A 16,938-nucleotide genomic window follows, 5' to 3' on the forward strand; every position below is an offset into this window, starting at 1 on the left:
TAACTAAACCTAGTTTATAGATGCATAGACTATTGGAAAGATTATTTTCATGTACGTCAGGCAGCTCCTATTACTATGTGTACTTTTACTGTCCTTCTGACTAGGGAGGAATATGATTTTAAAAGCACCTATGACTTTCTTTCCTCTTCATTCTTTCTAGGGCATATTTCTGAGAGGATTTTACAAGGTTTCCAGCATTTGCTTTTGCGGTCCTACATTTCTTCCAAGCCGAGACTTAAATTCTGGCAGTCTTGGCTTCTTCTATGGGAAAACCAGAACAAAAACAAATAACAAAATGCAAGAAAGAAAATCTCCCAGCTCAGATAGCACGTGGTTCCCTAGAAGTATCAAGAATAAGTAACAGCATTGTTTGAGCTTCTTAGATGGGGAGGGTTGGCGTGGTTATAGTAGGATGTAGGATACTCTCTTCGTCAGAGTATATAAGACGTGACATTGGAATCATGTTCATTTATTTTGAGTGTTCATTTATTTTATTTTCAAAGCTCAGCTTCTAATATTCCAAAAAATGTGCAACTAATTTGAGTTCCTTTGGAAAGAGTAAGGCGGAGCCTGATATGTGTGATAACTGATTATGTCATTATCTAGATTAGTTTACATACCTGTTTTTCATGCCCTGAGACCTCAGAGGTATTGGAAAAGTAGTTATAAGGAAATATCTTAAGCTTTCATAGTTTAATAAGCTTTATATTTACAGTGTAAATGAGATTCATATTAGGAAAAAGAATAGAATGTAAATTCACATTTGTTCTCTGATGATGAGTGAGTAGACCCAGATACATCTTTCATGATATTACTGTCTAGGCATGAGAAATTTTAGGCAAGACAGGTCCCAGGACCTAATGAAAACTGCTAATGAAAGCACTTTGTAATTCCTGAGAGTTGGTCAGGTAGCCCTTATAAACAGGACATATGAATAATAGCTCTCTAACTTGGGCCGTAATTGATTCTCTATTTGAATTAAGCTGGTTTAAGTTTGGAACACCTTGCCAACTTAAACTCACCTATCTAGAGTAATGATTTGCAGGGCACTGAGAGAATTACAAAGCTCAAGAAATTTGTTGGGGGCAGGAAAATATTCCTTTACAGAAAAGTTTCTCAGGCTAGACACTTTTGACATTTTGGGACAGGTAATTTGCTGTAGGGATTGCCCTGTGCATTGGAAAATGTTTAGCATCATCTCAGGCCTCTACTCATCAAATGTCAATTGTACTAAGAACTAACTTAAATCTTTGTATTCTTTAAATAGTGACAGCTACAGAGTATGCACTCAGGAAATGGCTATTGAATAAAGGAAAGGAAAAGCAAAGTCATTTCACTGTTGACTCAATGTAAAAATCATATATTAATTTATTAACGTACCCATTTTTCTTTTCTTTTTTTTAAGATTTTATTTATTTATTTGACAGAGATAGAGACAGCCAGCAAGAGAGGGAACACAAGCAGGGGGAGTGGGAGAGGAAGAAGCAGGCTCCCAGCAGAGGAGCCTGATGTGGGGCTCGATCCCAGAATGCCGGGATCATACCCTGAGCCGAAGGCAGACACTTAACGACTGCGCCACCCAGGCGCCCCTAACGTACCCATTTTTCTAATGAACAACACATGTTTAACAACACACTTTCAGAAAAGTTCATGAAGTATAAAGGTGTATTTTAGTGCAGTATTATTTAAAGTTAACCTCCATTTAGTTCTACCCAGATTAAGAAACAGAAAACTGCTAGCACCCCTAGAGAACTCTTGGAAGCAATTTTTAATACCAACCCCCATTTTCTCCCATAAGAGTGAGATAATAATTTTTTCATGGTTTTCATTTCCTCATTTTCTTTATATTTTCACTACTTAGTTTTGCATAAAAAAACATAAAAAACAATAAAAGCAACCAATAAAATTATTTCATGGTTATCATATCCTTTTTTTTTTTTTTACACTTTACCACTAAGTTTTGCATCTCTTCTTAACAATGGCTTGCTTTTCTATGTACTTTTACAAAGTTGTATCAATTATACAATATGTAATTATACAATATATACTTTTTTGTGTCTGGATTCTTTTGCTGAACATCATATTTTAAAATTTCTCTGTGCTGTTGTACGGCTATTGTCACTTCAGTTTTTTTTAATCTGTGAAGCATTCCATAGTATAAATATATAGTTATATACATTTATCTGTTATAATCCATTATATTGTTGACAGACATATACGTTTTACATTTCTGTCTCATACAGACAGTGATGATTTGAACATTCTTGCACATCAGTGCTGAAAACTTTCCCCAGCTTGAATAAAGCTGGCCTGCAAGTTTGTGGGAAACATACACACACACACACAGACACACACAGACACACGGAGATTTATTTTAAGGAATTAGCTCCTACAGTCATGAAACTGGCAAGCCCAAGATCTGCAGTTAGGGAGGCAGGCTCTAGACCCAAAGATCTGATAATGCAGCTTGTATCTAAAGATAGTCTAGGGGCACCTGGGTAGCTCAGTTGGTTGAGCGTCTGCCTTTGGCTCAGGTCATGATCCCAGGGTTGCCTTTGGCTCAGGTCATGATCCCCAGGGTTCTGGGATCAAGTCCTGCAAGAGGCTCCTTGCTCAGCAGGGAGCCTGCTTTTCCCTCTGCCTGCCACTCCCCCTGCTTGTGCACTCTCTCTCTGACAAATAAATCAATACAATCTTAATAGTCTAGAGCCAGAATGAACTCTTCGCCCAGAGACCTCAGTCAATTTTTTCTTAAGGCCTTCAGCTGATTGAATGAGGCCCACCCACATAATGGAGGGTAATCTGCTTTACTCAAAGTCCACTGATTTAAACATTAATCTCATCTAAAGAATTCCTTCACAGCAACATCAAGACTAGTATTTGACCAAATATCTGGGTACAGTAGTCTAGTCAAGTTGACACATACTTCCAATTCATTGCAATGTTGATGGGTAGGCCTTCCTTGTCTCAGTTTAAAGTAAGAGAGTTTATTAAGATACCAAATCTTGACTGCCACATATTCTATTCTGATAAAATTTCAAGTTAGTGTTATAAATTCTCTTGTTGCTTATGTCAAATACATAGCATTAAGAAGTTTGTTTTTTTTCTTAAATCATATTAGATGAAGGATGTAGGAGACAACTTTTATTTTGTTGTTGATGATATTGTCTATGTTTGTTTTAATCATAGACCTTTAAAAACTTTGCTGTTTGAAATTATACCAAGACTATAATAGCAGAGAAACCAACTTTAATTGGGGCGGATGAGAATGCTGAAGCATCCCTACCTTGAACTAATAGACCCACTTCTGTTAGAACCAGTGGAATCTAAGGACTGAGTAGAATGACAAGCACTGTTTGGAAAGACTGTGTTTATATATACAGGACTCTCTTGCCCAGCAGGTTTACTAAGATCAGATTTATTTTTCAGGTGGCCTTGTTATCTTATCAACACCAGTGTCTCAGTCAGCTCTAGGATTTGAATCAACACTAATTTGTTCTCCATTGCTATTATTTTATCATTTTGAGTATGTTATATAAGGGGAATCATATGGCATGTATCCTTTTGAAGCTGACTTTTATTCATACAGCACAATGCCTCTGAGATCCATCCAACTTGTTTCTTATATCAGTAGTTTCTTCCTTTTATTGCAGAGTCATCGGCAGAATGGATGTACCACACTTTGTTTAATCATTCACTTATCTTAGGATATTTTAGTTGTTGTCAGTTTGGGGCTATTACAAATAAAGCTACTATTAAAAATCCTGTCTAGATTTTTATGCAGACTTATTTTCATTTCTCTGGAATAAAGACCCAGAGATATGATTGTGGGGTCATGTAAATGTATGTTTAGTTTTTTACAAGGAAACCTGCAACCTAATCACAGACTGGCTGTACCATTTTATGTTACAAATCCAGTGTATGACAAATCCAGTTTCTCCACATTCTCACCACATTTTCTTATTACCACTAGTTTTTATTTTAGCTTTCCTAATTTGTAGTGATATCAAATTCAAATATCTCATTCACTGTGATTTTCATTTTGGATTTCATTCATTGTGGTTTTAATTTGCATTTTCCTAATAACTAACAACGTTGGATATCTTCTCATGTGCTTATTCACCACCCTTGAATCTTCTTCAGTGAAATGCCGCCTCATGTCATTTGCCCATTTTCTTTTATTTTTTAAAGGTTTATTTCTTTATTTCAGAGAGAGAGAGAGTGCACACATGAGTAGGGGAGAAGTAAGGCTGGGGGAGCGGACCCCCGCTGAGTGGGGGCCTAACCAGCTCAGTCCCAAGACCCAGAAATCATGACCTGAGCTGAAGTCAGATACTTAACCGACCGAGCCACCTAGGCACCCCTCCTTGCCCATTTTCTAATCAAATATTTTTCTTACTAAGTCTGAGTGATTTTTAAAATATATTCTAGATAATGAGTCCTTTTGCAGATATGTGGTTTGAAAATATTTTTAGACTGTGCTTTTCATTTCTTCCTCTTAAAGTTTTTCATAAAGCAAAATTTTTAATTTTAATGAAGTTTACTTTGTCCATTTTTTAAAAATTAGTTTATGGATCCTGCTTTCTGTATTATATCTAAGAAAACTGACCAAGCATGAGGTCCTGAAGGTTTTCTACTGTGTTTTCTTCATCATTTTCCATCTAAATCTATGTTTCACTTAGAGTCAAATTTTATACAAGGTATGATGTTTAGGCCAATATTATTTTTATTTGTTTTTATTTTGCCTATGGATATTCAATTATTCCAATTCAATTACACCAATCATTTTTGAAAAGCCTATATTTCCTGCACTGAATTCTTTGTGCATGTTTCTCATAAGTCAGTTGCGTGGGGCTATTTCTGGGTTCTTTATTCTGTTCTATTGATCTATGTATCTATCCCTTACCCATTTTTGATCATTATAGCTGTAAAAGTCTTTGTTATACCTTATAAGAGTGGTTCCTCCCACTTTATTCTTGTTTATAAAAATTGTTTTATTTATTCTAGTTCCTTGGCCTCTTGATATACATGTTAGAATAATCTACATTAATTTGTATATCTACAAAAATATTTTTGGTTTTTATTGGAATTTTGTTAAAACTATATATCTATTTGGAGAAAATTGTCTCCTTCACTGTATTGAGACTTCCAGTCCATGAACAAGGCATATCACTCCTTTTCTTTAAAACTTCTTTGATTTCTTTCATCAACATTGTATAGTTTTCAACATATAAGTCCTTTTTTGTTAGATTTATACCTAAATATTTTACTTAAATTTTGAACACTTGAAAGTTGCATTGCATATTTAACTTTAGTTTTCACATATTCATCATTAATATATAGAAATACAATTAATTTTTATGTTTTTACCTTGTATCTTATGACTGAACTCACTTATTCTAAGAAGTTTATTTTTCACATTTCTTGGGATTTTCTAGATAAACCATATTTCATCAACAAATAGGAACAATTTTCAGTTTTATTTCTTTCTACCATTCTGTACATCTTTTATTTTATCTTGTTTGTTGGTTTGTTTATTTATTTATTTATTTTAGCTTATTGTGGTAGCTAGGACTTCTAGTAATAGGTTGAATAGCAGTGGGGGATGGTGGAGAGCCTTGCTTTGTTCCTGATTTTTTGGATGAAAGCATTCAGTCTTTCACGATTAAGTGTGATATTAGCTGTAAGATTTTTTGGTAAATAATCTTTATCAAGCTGAAAAAGTTCTTACTGTATTTCTCATATTCTGAAAGGTTTTTTCACAAATGGATGCTGAATTTTGTTGAATGCTTTTTTCTGCATCAGTTGATGTCATGTGATCTTTTTCTTTTGTAGTATGGAGGATTACATTAATTGATTTTTTAATATTGACCAAGCCATTTTTCTATTGTTCTATCAAATGTTATTACATGGATGGCATGGTCTCCAATTGTAATTTTAGGTTTTGTCTATTTCTCCTTTGAGATCTATCAGTTTTTGGTTCACACTTTTTACAGTTCTGTTGTTTGATGCGTGTACATTTGCAATTGCTATATTTTCGTAATGGATTACCACTTTTTTCCTTAAGTAATGTTCGTCTCTGCCTCTGTCCCTAGTGAGTTTCTTTACTCTGAACTGTACTTCATTGATGTGAATGGAGCCCCTTCTCTTTTCATTTGATTCGTGTTTGCATGGCATATCTTTCCCTATTTAACTTTCAACCTATCTATATTATTACATTTTAAGTGAATTTCTTAAACACAGTATATAGCTGGGTCATTTTTTTTTTAACCCACTCTCAATCTACATTATTAATTGATGTATTTAGACCATTTATATTTAATTTACTAATTTATAAACCAGGATAAATTCTACTATTTTCTTATTTTTGGTTTTGGTTGTTCCCTTTGTTTTTTGCTTGTTTTCCTTTCTCCTGCCTTACAGAGGGTTCAAACTTTTTAGAATTGAATTTTGATTTATGATAGTATTTTTCAGCATATCTCTTTGTATATATAGACTTTTTAATGGTTGTTTTAGGTATTACATTATATATACCAAACTTGTCATAGTCTACTAGTTTCAAAATCTTACCTCTACAAATTTAGTGTAGAAACCTTACATCCCTTTAAATCTGTTTAGCTTCTCCATTTATAGTATAATTGCCTTAAGTATTTCTTCTATATACATTGATAACAGATGGTATTATAAGTTTTGCTTCAACCATTAAAATAATTTAGAAAATTCAAGATGAAAAGGAAATTTGGTTATATTTACCCATATATTTGCTCTTTCTGTTGTTCCTTGTTCTTTCCTGATGTCTTAGTTTTTCTTCATCTGACAATGTCGATTTTTCCTCTATTCCTGAAGTATATTTCTGCTGAGTATAGAATTATGAGTTGACAGTTCTTTGCTTTTAGCACTTGAAAAATGTGGCCATTTCTTTCTGGACTTCATGGTTTGTAATAAGATATCTGCTTTTATTCACACTGTTTTTCTCCTATAGGTAAAGTGTTATTTCTCATGTGCTATTTTCAAAAGTTTTACTATGAATTTTCTGGGGTTCAGCCTGTTTTGGGGTTTTCTGAGCCTCCTGAATCTATAGATTATATCTTATGCTAAATTTGAAACATTATCAATCATTATTTCTTCAAATACTTTTTCAGTCCCACTCTTTTTATCTTTTGTTTTCAAGACTCCAATGGCATAAATATTAGATCTTCTGTTACAGTCCTACAATTTCCTAAGGATCTGTTTTTGTTTTTGTTTTTCCGGTCTATTTTCTCTCAGTTGTTCAAACTAAGTAATAACTATTCTATCTTTGAGTTTGCGAATTCTTTACTCTGTCCTCTCCATTCTACTGTTGAACCTGTTCATTGAGTTTTTAATTATTCTATTTTTCTGTTCTAAAATGTCATTTTTGGGGGTGCCTGGGTGGTGCAGTCATTAAGCGGCTGCCTTCGGCTCAGGGCATGATCCTGGCATTCTGGGATCGAGCCCCATGTCAGGCTTCCCCATTGGGAGCCTGCTTCTTCCTCTCCCACTCCCCCTGCTTGTGTTCCCTCTCTCGCTGGCTGTCTCTCTCTCTGTCAAATAAATAAATAAAATCTTTTAAAAAAATAAAATAAAATAAAATAAAATGTCATTTTAGTTTTTCTTTGTATTTTTTATTTCTTTGCTGAGACATTTCTGTTGAAATTTTTAAAAAAAAGTTGTTTCCAGCATGTTATTCCTTGTTAGTTACAGCATTTTTATGATTGCTCCTTTAAAATTCTTTTCCGATAATTCTAACATCTGTGTCATGTTGGTGTTGACATCTGTTGATTTTTTTTTCTCATACAAGTTGAAATTTTTGTGTTTCATGGTATGATAAGTGATTTTTTTTTATTGTAAATTCATTACTTGGGTATTGTCTTATGAGACTGGAAATTATTTAGTAGTCTTCCTCTGACACACTTTTGCTGGGGAAGAAAAGTACCACCTCTTTATGCCAGATCAGGGTGGAAGTTTCTCTTCCCACCCAGGGAAGAAGGGGGAGGGGTTCCATGTTATTAGTGGACTGGTATAGAAACTCAGGTTCCCACTAGGTCTTCACTGATACTACAATGTCTGGGAGGGGAACTGCACCTTGATACTGCTCTCTACATGGCCTCCACCAATACCATAGTGGGGGGAATGGCCTTACTTATGAGTGACAGTGAAATCTTTGACTCTCCACTGGGTCTCCTCTGACACCGTCATAACAGGGATGGGCAGGGGTGTGTCTTTACTGCCTGGTGGGGAAGAAAATCCTGCCCATTCAACTCAACCATTTTTATTTTATTTTATTGTATTGTATTATTTTATATTTATGTATTTATTTATTTGTTTATGTATGTATTTATATACATATCTATTTAGTTAATGAAGTATAGTTTACACACAGTGTTACATTAGGTCTGGGTATACGACATGCTGATTCCACAGCACTATACATTATGCTGTGCTTGCCACAAGTATAGCTGCTATCAGTCCACTCAACCGTTTTTAATATCACCCCTCCTCTCAAACCCCAGCACCTTTTACCTCTACCTACCTTTGCAGGAAAGGAAATTTGGTAAGTTTTGTTGCAGCCTGGGAGACTGCAATTCTCCTCATGGACCTTTGCTGGCGAAGGTGGTGTAGGGATGCAATTTTCTCAGTGGTATTTGGCAGGACTAGAGCAATTATTGTCTAAAAGCTTTCTTCTTGCTAGGCTGCCCCTTTTCTGGTACTTTGGCTAGAGAAAGGAGGCTTTTTCTGGCAGGGTTTGGTTTTGTTTTTTGTTTTGTTTTGTTTTTTGTCTATGCTCATTGGCATTTCTGTGTTGCCATCTTCTCTATCACCCAGTCTGGCATAATTCATGAGGGAAAAGGAAAATCCAAGGAATGCAGAGCCATTTTGTTCCTCAGATCCTTAGGTTCCTAGCCAGTTGGTCTTCTCTTCCCTACCTTTAAGAGTCCTCTTATGTTTGTTTTACGTGTGCCAAGTTTTTAATGTACTTAGTGGAAAGAATGCGGTAAAGTACATCTAATCCAACGTTCCTAATACATAACTGCATTCATTTTTTAAATTATAAATTTATTTTTTCTGGTTAGCTCAACCTAGGTTTTCATATCTCCTATCTCAGTATGTTTCTTGAACTGGGATTGTTCATTACCACTGTAGAATATAATGTCAGTAATGTTTACAAGGGAAACATTAACCTAAGGAGGAAAATTTAGCGTTTAATGAACTTTCTTAATTACGGAACTTTTCTGATCCAGTAAATATTTCAGAACACCCAGGCTGTGTTTATATAATACCACTGAAATGGCTGTGTCCCTATCAATCTTTACTTTTGCAATTCTGTCACTATTGTTGATTTGTCTAAGTCAATCGGAAAGACTTGATTATAATATAAATAAACATGAAGATGGCTATATACAGTGGGAAGACCTCATGGCTATAGATGAAGAAAAAGTCAAAATTTTTATGAGTGTAGCTAATTTTAATCAGTATTTTTAAGTTAAATGATAATACCTGAAATGAAAACTGAAATAGAGGACAGGAGACCTCAATTCTTACCAAATTTTAGCTACCTAGTGGTAAAGGATCAGAGACAAATCTTTTTCATTGGTTTCTATTCCAACTCTTTCCAGCCAGCAGGGTTGGAATAACATGTAACCTTTAAGGTTATTTTCAGAATAATTGGCTGGACAGTGTATCTTTACTGATTGAATAGTGTGGATTGATGCTACCTGATCACAGGTCATCCCAGTCCTTCTTGGGCATTCAATATTTACTCTCCATCTCTCAGTTCCTCTGGATATGCTGACTGGATGTGAGCTGTCCACATAATTGATTTCTGTTTTATTATAATTATTATTTTTCAAATGTCATAGTTTAAAAATACATCATTCAATATAAGAAACACACAAACTCATTTTTTTCTTGGAGTTTAAGGGAAATATTTATTTGGACTATGAAATGGAGATTTGTACACATGGATATGTTATGAATAATGAACAAAGAGTCAAAGTTGGATTTACAGGATTAAAAGAATTAAAATGTCTCTAGACTCTAATTTTGGTAGGAGAGTAAATGCTTTACTTTTTTCTTGGTACACATCCTTTCCTGTCATGTGCATGCAAATGCATGTGCACGCAAATGCATGTGCACAAACACACTTTATTAATAATGGAAGATATTTAAGGGACTGGTATTGGTTGAAAGAATATTTTATGAAACTCATGAAAATAGTTTTTTATTGAGAAATGTCTGCAGTCTAAAGGATATCTTCCCAGCCTCCACAATCTCTACATGAGGCATGTAAATGATCAGGCCTTTGAACAAATAAAATTATGCTCTATTTCTGTAATTATAATCTAGGGGCTACACTTACACTTATCTGTCAGTTTTAATTGGATTTATAAGGTAAGATTTATTTGTGATAATTCATGGATGATCTAATTATCCATATTCCAAAAAGCAGATCCAGATGCTATTAGGAACTCTTAATAATATTTAGTCCTGATTCTCTGAGAAAGGAGAGAAGGATTGTGGCCAGACAACAGCAAAATTTCTCGTAGTCTGATTAGCTCATTTTTCCAAATGCTTTTTCTGTTGGCCATATCACCATTCAGAATCCAATTTTGGCATTCCTAAATGACTCATTTATCTGGATTATTCATATATAATGAGTGTGTTATTTTGTGGTGCAGGATCACATGGCTTTTGGAGACTGAAACCAACTTTATTTCATTATGACTGATTTCCTAATGTTCCACACAATTTTCACTGCAGAATGGAGGCAGCAGCATGGAAGTGATGATGAATTAGTGTTTATTATAATTATTTCTCGGATAATTGGTATTTATATTTATCATGACTCCACCACACAAATGTATTTATTTCAAAAACATTTTTGTTCTAGATGACTAGTGATTTCTCCGAATTATCTTATGACCTGAGACACCACTGTCACTATCAAGTTTAACAAGAAAAACAGTACCAAGACAAGAAGATTTAAGACAAAATAGATATAATGTATGAAAAAACAATACAAAACCCACTACAAACATTCACTGAGAACTTATATGCCAAATGTGGTAAGTTTTTTTTTAATTAACTATTTTTATAGGTTATTATTTGATATACTTGTATATTATCTATTTTTTTACTTTGGTAAGCAAACTGAATGATAAAAACACAAGTGACTTATATTTCTTTAAAAATATTTGTTAATCATAGCTGTAATATAAAATGTTAAGTTTTAAAGCAATTTAATCAACAAAATTTTTTTGTTTAAACATAATTCTGAAACCTGTTTCTCTTTTCTCTTTAAGTATCACACATTTGTCATTATTAAGTTTTTCATCAAAGAACCTTACCATATCTCAGAATTAATATTCTAAATCTAAATATTGTTAAAAATTATTTTTAGTGAGCCTATATTAAGTTTAATTTTTTAAAGGAATAAATATTAAACAAAATTTTGTCTATTGTTTACCATGTATCAGTACCAAAATTTTGTCTATTGTTTACCATGTACCAGTAAAAAGGAATTGAAAATGCTTGATCTCTGTTCACCATAAAATGATTCCCTATTACCTAAATAACTAATTTTCAACATTCCTTTTTGCTCACCTGTTAACTAATCATTCAGATAATGTTGGTATTTTTTTAATTTATTGTATCACACACAGTCTACAGAATGGGAGAAAATTTTTGCAAACCATATATTTGGATAAGGGATTAATATTCAAAATATATAAAGAGCTCAGTCAACTCAATAACAACAATAGCAACAACAAAAACCCCAAACAATCTAATTAAAACAGGGGCAGAAGACATTTCTCCAAAGAGAACATCAAAATGGCCAACAGACACATGAAAAAATGTTCAACATCATTAATTATCAGGGAAATATAATCAAAACTACAATGATATATTACTCCAAACCTGTTAGAATGTCTATCATCAAGTCAAGCAACAATAGGTGCTGGAGAAGATGTGGTGTAGAAGGGATCCCTTATATATTGTTGGTGGGGATGTAACCTGGAACCACTATGAAAACAATATGGAGGTCCCTAAAAAATTAAAAATAAATCTACCATACAATCCAGCAATTCCACTTCTGGGTATGTACCCAAAAGAAATAAAAACAGAATTTTGACAAGATATATACATTCCCATGTTTATCACAACATTATTCATAATAGCCAAAATATGGAGACAATCGAAACACCCATCAATAGATCAATGGATAAAAAAGATGTGGTACATATACCTAATGGAATATTATTCAACCCTGGGAAAGGAAGGTACACTTCCATTTGCCTCAGATTTTTCCACTTGTAAAATGGACATATTTTCAGGGACCCTGGGTGACTCAGTTGGTTAAGCGTCTGCCTTCAGCTCAGGTCATGATCCCAGGGTCCTGGGATTGAGTCCTACATCAGGCTTCCTGCTCAGCAAAGGACTCTGCTTCTCCCTCTCCCTTGCTCTCCACTGTGCTCTCTCGTTCTCTCTCTCTCAAATAATAAAAATAAATAAATAAATAACTTATAAAAAAAAAGCGCAGATGGGGCGCCTGGGTGGCACAGCGGTTAAGCGTCTGCCTTCGGCTCAGGGCGTGATCCCTGCGTTATGGGATCGAGTCCCACATCAGGCTCTTCCACTATGAGCCTGCTTGTTCCTCTCCCACTCCCCCTGCTTGTGTTCCTTCTCTCGCTGGCTATCTCTGTCAAATAAATAAATAAAATCTTTAAAAAAAAAAAAAGCGCGGAAGAAGATGGACATATTTTCACTTACAGAATGGGAGCCCAGATATACAAAGAGGAGCTGGATATAAACAATCACTGCCCATGAGAACGACTCTTGATGAACCAATTTCCCACTCCAGTTTCTCTTCAGTGTTATCTTTGGTAGCTGTCCCAGTTTTGACCTAGACTGATCTACAGAATCCAGATCTCTTTATGAGAGGTTAGTGCAATGGTCCACCCTTTCCTATGTGGAGTGAAGTTCTGTCTCAGAACACAATATTCACACCCTTAACTCATTCAGAAATTAAAGGAACCTTTATATATACAGAGCCATCATTTTTAGAAATGGAAATTATAATTATTTTCATCTATCATCATCATCATCATCTGTCTATCCATATTATATGCTTTTCCCTGAGCTTTTTTCTGAGCGAGCAATCCAAGAGACAACACAAAATGCCTTTATGACCCAGCTTTGGAAGTCATGCATCATAATTCTGTCATGTATAAATGGTTGTACAATTTTATCTTTGATTTGATGTGGGAGGGCCCTTCTTGAATACCAGGAGGCAAGATCACTCTGAGACCCATCGTAGAGGCTAGCAACCAAATATGTTTACTTGAGTTCATAAAACTGAATATTTTATGTTTTTTTAATATTTAAAAATATTTTAATTTATCCAGATTTTCAAGTCATTAAATATTTCTAAATGTTAGGTTTAATTCTGGAATGATATTCCATTGTGTAGCTATGTGTAATTGTGTAGCTATAATTTAGTTAACACATCTATTATTGGAACACTTAGGTCATTTTATTTTTTGCCATTTTAAAACAACCAATGAGCAAATTCAGTGCTAAATCTTTACATAGAAATAAATTAATATGGATCCTTAAAATGCATTACTAGAATTAAACTCTCTGGATCCAATGGCACAAGCCAGAAGGATAAGCTTTGAATATATTGGAGAATTGTTCTCCAAAAAAGTTATTTCAATTTAATCTTTTATTAGCAAAGAATTGTGAGTTGTCTATTTTTTCTGATTTGATAAATTATCTTATTTGTATTTTAGTTAATATTTCTTTGATTACTAATTTTGCTGAAATTCATTGGTGATTCATATTTTGGAGATTGCACATATATACATACATATGTAGATAGGTAGATAGATATGCACATACGTAGATTTGTAAAATTAATGTTTTGCTTTTTAAAAATGAATTCTTAGAGTGTATTACATTTAAAACTATAAATCTTATTTTTAAATAGGCTTTATTGTTAGAACAGTTTTAGATATACAGAAAAATTGAGAAGATAATACAATTTCCCTTATATTAACGCCTTACATTAGTATGATATATTTGTTATAATTAATGAACAATGAATAATTAATGAACAATTATTGATGCATTATCGTTAAAGTCCATACTTTGTTTGGATTTCTTTACATTTTACCTAAAGTCCTTTTTTTGTTTCAGGATCCATCTAGGATATTACCTTACCTTTAGTTGTCACATATGCTAAGGTTCTTCTTGGCTGTTACAGTTTCTCAAATTTCCTTTGTTTTTGATGACCTGGCCAGTTTTAAGAAGTACTGATCCGGGTATCTTGTAGAATGCTCCTCTATTGGAATTTGTCTGATACCTTTTTCATGAATAGACTAAGGTTATAAGTTTTTAAGAAAAGGACTTTAGAGGCAAAGTACCATTTCAGTCACACCTTGTCAAGGGCACGTACTATTAAAATGATTTATCACTGTTGATAGTGACCTTGATCACCTGGCAAAAGGTATTTGTCAGGATTCTCCACTACAGTTTCAGTCTCTCTCTCTTTTACTTGTACAAGCCATATGTAAAAAATGAGGACTTAGGCTCCCATGGAATATCTACACTAAATATTTGTAATTCTGCATCAGATATTTGATTTGTGTCAAATTTTATTTTATTTTATTGCTCAAATTATTTGAGCTTTGGTAATTGACAGGTCTTTCATCAGATCCTTTGATATATCCCTATCAGTCGAGGTTGTTTTCATATTTTCTGAGAAAGTCTTTACATTTTGGCACTACTAGATGCTCTAGACGAACAGGTTCATCTTGTATATTTCTTGCATCAGTCCAGGAGGCAGGAATTCTCTATAAAAACTCTGTGTGTGTGTGTGTGTGTGTGTGTGTGTGTGTGTGTGTGTGTGTGTGTAGTTGGAGAATGATATGAGAAACCCATAAATGGTTACCAGGTGTGCTCACTTCTATCAGGGTGTCATTGCTTCTAGCCCACGTCAGCTGATGTAGCAAAGACCTACACGTGTTTATGCTAACCTGTGTATATCCACACATGTAGAAATATTTCTATATGTATTTGCATCTATATTAAGCAAAACATGACATCATATTGATATCTCCAAGTCTACTTCATTAGCATATGAGTCATTCTAAACTTTTCCTCTTAGTTTTCTGGAAATTCCCACTCCAAATAGTGAGAAACTTCCCTCCCACCTTCTGCCATCTAGTTACTTAATTGTTCAATTTCCATTTACATGTATAACAGTATCAGATTTGTTAGCCTATTCCTCCATGGGAAACTACTTTATTAACTAGAACACAGGGCTTATATGTAGTTCTCTTGACTTCAGTCTTACAATTCCACTCATTTTCAAAGTTACTTAAAAAGTCAGCACCTTTTCTTCTCACCCCCTTCGGTGACATTGTTTCATACATTTGAAATAGCAAATTATTTTGTCACCATCTGCTTTCCATCCTGGAACCTCTCCATATCTTAAAGGAGATGTTTTAAAATTTTTCATCCAAACTTTTCACTTTCTGTGCTATAAAGTTCTACAGATTTTGACGAATGCATGGTATCATATACCCACCTACTACAGCATCATTAAAAAATAGTTTTACTGCCCTAAAAAGTCCCCTTTGTTTCACCTATTCTTTCAACTCCCAAACCCCTGACAACTACTGATCTGTCTACTGTCTATAGTTTTCCTATTTCCAGAATAATATTTGATTGGAATCATACAGTATGTAGCCTTTTCAGATTGCTTCTTTCACATAGCAATGTGATTTGAAGGTTCATATGTGTCTTTTCGTGGCTTAATAGCTAATTTATTTTTATCACTGAATAATATGTCATATGGATGCACCGCAGTTTATCCATTCACCTGTTGAAGGACATCTTGGTTGCTTCTAAGTGATTTTGAATGAAGATGTATAAACTGTTATGTGCAGGTTTTTACATGGACACAGTTTTTCAGTTCTTTTGGAAAAATACCCAGAAGCACAATTGCTGACCTGCCAAACATCTCCAAAGCTGGTGTACCACTTTGCGTCTCCATCAGCAATGATTTAAGTTCCTGTGGCTCTACATCCTTGCCAGCATATGGTATTGTTAAGTTCTTTGGATTCTAGCCATTCTAATAGGTGTGAAGTGGTATCTCACTGTTGTTTAAATTTCCAATTCCCTAATTACAAATGAGATTGAACATGTTTTCATATGCTTACTGGTTATCTATTTATCTTTTTTTTTTTGGTGGAATGTTTGCTCAGATCATTTTGTCCATACTGAATTGGGTTGTTTGCTTTTTTATTGTTGAATTTTAAGTAACTTTTGTTATATTTGGATACAACTCTCTTATTATATGTGTGGTTTGTGAACAATTTCACCCAGTTTGTAGCATGCATTCTCATTCATTTTACAGCATATTTTGCAGAGCAGAAAATTTTAATTTAATAAAATCTAACTTTAATTTTTTCTTTCACGGGTCATACTTTTGATGTTGGTTCTGAAAACCTATCACTAAACCGATGCTCTCCTAGATTTTTCTATGTTATATTCTGAGTTTTTAGAGTTTTCCAGTTTATATTTAGTCTGTGATCCATTTTGAATTCATTTTTGTGACAGACATAAGGTTTGTGTCTAGTTTCTTTTGTATGTACCTAAATACATGAATATTGTGTCCTTTCTAGCATATCAGGGATCGCAAAGGCTGAAAGGAAATGTTGGCTATATATGACTTTCTTCAATGATAAAAACATTTAAAAATCTTTGTTGCCAGAATTGCTGTCCATTAGCCACATATAGTTATTGAACACTTAAAATGTGGCTAGAGCAACTGATGAACTGAATTTTTACTTTTATACATTTTACCTAAATTTAAATAGCTATAAATGGGGTGTAGCTACATATTGAACAGCA

The 16,938-nt window shown here is 33.9% G+C and overlaps 1 long non-coding RNA gene across 1 annotated transcript in view; it reads left to right on the forward strand.

Annotated features, from left to right (window-relative positions):
* The window catches only part of LOC148109160 (uncharacterized), a 67,535-nt gene that overhangs the window by 2,137 nt on the left and 48,460 nt on the right, over nt 1-16,938 (forward strand). The window contains exon 2 of the long non-coding RNA XR_015726199.1: nt 10,910-11,084. This is a non-coding gene — a long non-coding RNA (uncharacterized LOC148109160). The remainder of the gene's footprint in view (nt 1-10,909; nt 11,085-16,938) is intronic.

Source organism: Ursus americanus, chromosome 12, assembly GCF_024610735.1.
Source record: "Ursus americanus isolate L20-20 chromosome 12, mUrsAme1.1.p, whole genome shotgun sequence".
NCBI classification, from domain to species: domain Eukaryota; kingdom Metazoa; phylum Chordata; class Mammalia; order Carnivora; family Ursidae; genus Ursus; species Ursus americanus.